Source organism: Arvicola amphibius, chromosome 4 (assembly GCF_903992535.2).
Source record: "Arvicola amphibius chromosome 4, mArvAmp1.2, whole genome shotgun sequence".
Taxonomy (NCBI): domain Eukaryota; kingdom Metazoa; phylum Chordata; class Mammalia; order Rodentia; family Cricetidae; genus Arvicola; species Arvicola amphibius.
The window spans coordinates 23594677-23599675 of record NC_052050.1 but is presented as its reverse complement, the minus strand read 5'-3'; positions in this window follow the sequence as shown (position 1 = coordinate 23599675).

Sequence of the window (4999 nt, the reverse complement as noted above, 5' to 3'; positions counted from 1 at the left end):
TGTCTGGTGCCCTTTTTTTAGCGGTTCTGCCTGCTGCAGCCCCAGCTGACCACATAAGCCTGGGAGGATGTCAGCCATTTCTTCAAGTTCTGTAGATTATTGTAGGGGGTATTTTTTTAACCTTGTTTCTGTGGGGTGTGGTTTTTGTAAAATTAGAACGAATACAAGGGGTTGCTTCTACCCTTTCCTTCAAAATACTGTATTTCAAAACTGCCATTTATTGGACACATGGTGACCTGATACTTGTGATTCTAGCTCTTGAAGATGGTTTAGAGAAGTTCAAGGCCAGCCTGGCTTCTAGCTTAGAATCCAATAGAAGCTGTCAAAGAGGCAGGGTTACGGTTTCCCACAGGGTCAGACCTTCTACTCCAAGGTAGTGCGTGGGGAAATAGGCTGGAGATGGCTGAATATGAGATGAAACTCCAGCAGCTCAGAAGCAGCACTCAGGAATTCAGGTTTTGCCTATTTCTCTAGCGATTATACAGCCATTGTCCAGAGGCTGAGATTTGGGGCATGTGTCAAGCAGCCTGGTCCTAGTCACAAAAATACTGGTATTACGCAGTTACCCGCTTGAAGCCCGCTCTAGGACCTCAGGACGGGCTATTGTGAGCCTAGTTAAATGGGTCTGGCAGTTAATTTCTCACTTCGGTGTGGTCGTGGCTGCCAGTAAGGTTTTCTGTGATTCCTGTGAGCCAAGTACTACCTTATGTGGGTTGATACTGACTAATCCTCACAATATAATGAAGTGGAGCCCAGCACCTCCATTTTGCAGATGGTGAACTGACAGGCTTCACAGCCTGTGCTGGGGTGAGCTGGACTTGGGTGCTATGGGCAGTCAGCCTGATTCCCAGGTCTTGGAGGACTTCCAAGCCTCAGTGCGAAGGAACCAATGGGGTGGGGACAGCTGCAAAGAGTAAGGGAGGCATGGGTGTGGTGGTTTGAAATAGGATGTCCACTGGTGGGGCTGCTGTGAGATCAGGAAGAAGTGGGAGGAGACACGGACCAGTGGACCAAGCAGCTTTACCTCATCAGTTCTGAGCATGGTAGGAAAGGGATGGTTACTCAGATGCACTCTTAGGACCTCCCCCATCCTGCCATGTGCAAGACTTGGCAAAAGGAACAGTGACTTCTGGACTCATCATGGAAGCAACCTGCATTTGCTACCTTGAACTTTCCTAATAGATCTTTCTAAAACCTAAAAGTGGGGTGGCCTTAGCCAAGCTCAGCTTAGCACAGACATCTTTTCCAACCCATCTCAGAGGGGAAAGGCTTAGGAGACCACCCAATTCCAGCCTCCCCCATTGTAGAGACAGGGATCAAGCCTGGAGCCCTCCCTGGATCCTGAGCCCACTCTACAGGGGTCGTTTCCATTCCAGGCCAGAAGAGGGTGCTGTTCGCTCACTGGCTCAGGCTTCACTGGGGCTTTTTGTTGGTTGACATTGGGTTGTTTTGAAAAGTTAAGATGATTGGTTTTAATGTCAACCTGCCACAAATGAGTAGAGAGCCTCAGCTGAAGAATTCTGATGGCCTTAATAGGTGTTACGAAGACCCACCTCTTCTAGAAATGACCCAGATAAAAGGGTCACGGCAGATGGAAGGTTAGTCTCTCTCCATGCTTGGTCTTCCCTCGCCACCAAATTAATTCATCCTTCACTGATACCAGAACCAGCGTTTTCAGGTCTCCATCACTGACTAAGGATAAGGACTTTCTAAGAATTTTCCAGGTTTTCAGTGCTAAATTGAGACCAGTCAGTAAGCAGCATTCTCCCACAGTCTCTGCTTCCGTTCCTACCTTGAGTTCCTCCCTGGATAGTGATAGGCTGTACGCTGAATAAACCCTTTCCTTCCCCCTCCCCCATCGCCACTGTTTTTGGTCACTCTTTATCACAGCCATAGAGTTTCAAACTAAGCAAAGGTGGAGTCCACCTCTCAGAAGAGCCCCTTCACTGACTGTTCTGTTCACTCATGACAATGGCTCTGCTACTGAGCTACACTCCACCCCAGGGTCATTTCTTTCAGAATGTCACCCCAGGCCTGGCAAGTACGTCCCTCCTACCATGAGCTCTGACAACCTTTACAGGAAATGTATGGAGGGAGTCTAATTTTCAGGGAGCTGCAATCATTAAGAACTCCTAAATAACCATTGAATCCATTCCATGCCCTGGAAATCCAGTCAATTTAGCACTGAAGATATAGCTTCAGTACAGATGTACTCAGCATGGGTTCCATCTCTAGCTTCACCTACTCAGCCCCTCCACCCCTAAATATACACCCTCTCATTCAAGAGTATATGACTTGGGTGGGGAGAGATGCTTGGTAGTTTAGAACATTTCCTGCTATTCCAGAAGACGGGAACTGTCCCAGAACACACATTGGGCAGCTCACAGCCACCTGTAACTCCAGCTCCAGGGCTACTAATTAATGCCCACATACGTGGGCACCCATATACATGTAACACACACACATAGAAACACATAAAAATAAAAAATCTTTAAAAAGTATATGACTAGCCAGGCAGAGTGGTACATGTAATCCCAGCACTCAGGAGCCTCATTGCTCCAAGCTTGAGGCCAGCTGGGGATGCATAGCAAAACAGGACAAAAGCACAGAACTATTCCCTATAGAACATATATGTCTTTCCAAAGGGCTCGCTCTCCCCCAGGAAAACACCCTGAGCAAACCCAACTCATCTTTCTTTACTTTCCTTCTTTCTCTCTCTTTCTTTCTTTTTTCTTCTTTCTTTCTTCCTTTCTTTCTTTCTTCCTGTTTTAAGTATTTATTTAACTTTATTTTAGGTGCATCGGTATGAAGGTGTCAGATCCCCTGGAACTAAGTGAATTGTAGACAGTTGTGAGCTGCCAGGTAGATGCTGGTAATTGAACCCGGATTCCTCTGGAAGAGCAGCCAGTACTCTTAATTACTGATTTTTTTTTTTCTGTTGTTGTTTTTGAGACAGGGTTTCTCTGTGTAACTTTGGCTGTCTTAACTGTCCTGGAACTTGCTCTGTAGACCAGGAAAACTGCCTCTCCTGGGATTAAAGGCATGAGCCACCACTGCCTGGCTACCCAACTTACTCTTTAAATAAGGCAGCTGAGGTTCAGTGACTTCCCAGAACCTCAGCATTGTCTAGTTAGACTCTGTCAGACAAGTCTGGCACTGGGCTCCCAGCTGTTGGTTCATAGACTCAGAGCAGAGATGTCGGCTGGGAGCTGGGGGAGGGCTGGGAAAGTGGGGCTGGCTTTGGCCTCCTCCCTGGTGACATCAGTGAAGCTGAGGTGGGCAAGCTAGGCCATCTTCTATGAAGCACAAGAGACTGAGTCTAGATGTGTACAGCTGCCTTCCTTGAGTGCCTCAGCAGGTGCCTAGTTGGTCAGAGTCCTAGGAGACTGGGGGATGCAGAAGGCTGAAGGGAAGGGGATATGCTAGCAATATGGCAGGATTACACAGAAAACCTCCCTGAATCTTACCTGTCTCCAGCATCTATCCCCTTTACCCCCTTGTCCCTTTAGGCCTCCCTGTCTCTGGCTCCTAGATTTTTCTCTTTTCTTTTCTTTTCTTTTCTTTCTTTCTTTCTTTCTTCTTCTTTCTTTCTTCTTCTTCTTCTTCTTCTTCTTCTTCTTCTTCTTCTTCTTCTTTCTTCTTCTTCTTTCTTCTTCTTCTTCTTCTTCTTCCTCTTCCTCTTCCTCCTCCTCCTCCTCCTCCTCCTCCTCCTCCTCCTCCTCCTCCTCCTCCTCCTCCTCCCCCTCCTTCTTCTTCTTCCTTTTCCCCCCAAGACAGGGTTTCTCTGTGTAACAGCTCTGACTGTCCTGGGCCTCACTCTGTATACCAGGCTGACCTTGAACTCACTGTTTCTGCCTCCTGAGTGTTGAAATTAAAGGTGTGCACTACCATGACTTTAAGTTTTCTTCCTGCATCTTCCTTGAGCCCAGGTGAAGTGTATTAGGTGAGCTCAGGAAGAAGGGTGTGTGTAGGTCAGAGATGATACTGGCAGCAGATTTCTGGGGATCCCAGGCCAGTAGGATTGCTGGTTCAGTCAGACCCCTCCCAAGAACAGGCACAGAGGAGGGCAGAGGCTATAGTGGGGACACCAGCTGTTCCCAGCCCCTAGGCTGTGAGCTTGCTGTCTGTGGTTCAACCACCTGAAAAAGCTGCTGTGCTCAGCAGTGCGGCAAACCAGTGGGGCCCGGGGGGGGGGGGGGGGGGGGGGAGGACTGTTCCAGGCCAGCTGCTGGCTGGTGGCAAACACTGGGGCTGCATCAGGCTGGAATACAACATTCCCACTTGTCTCCAGTGAGGTGGAAGCATCTACTTCTGGAGGCCCTGGCCCAACATCTTAGGCTGTCCTCTATCCTAGTGGCTTATGGCACTGAGAGCCACAGGGCAGGGCAGTAAGATGTCTGGGCCACTGATTGCTTGATAATCAGAACAAGTCAATAGCATTCTCTAGGCATTAGCTTTCCTAAGTATGAAAGGGATGGGTTTGGGTTGTATAAACTGTGTGACCCTCGGTAAACCACTTCCCATCTCTACAACAGTGTCCTCATCTGTCAAAGGGTCGGAGAGAGGACCCAAAAGCATGAAGTTCCTGGCGTGCTTTGTGGGCCTCACCCGGTGTTCCCTTTCGAGGCAGGCAATGCACTGCACACCTGTAATCTCAGTTACAGGTAAACTCAGGAGATGGCCTGCCTGAGTTACATAATTCTCTCTATAGCCTTCAGAGCCAGGCATGGCGCCTCATACCTGCAATCCCAGCCTCTGGGAGCCTGAAGCAGGGCGGTGACTGAATTCAAAACAAGACCCTGTTCCAAAGAAAAGAAAGCCTTCAGTCTTTTGGGGGTGAAATTCCCTTCCAGTTCCAGTTCCAGTTCCAGTTCCAGTTCCAGGGCGGGAGATTCTAGGAGAGGGCTGCCCTTCTCAATATACAAGGCTTTTACTGGATGAAGGGGCCCAAAGGATGCTCAAGAAGGAGGCACCACAGTCTGGTCCCACCCCGCCAACC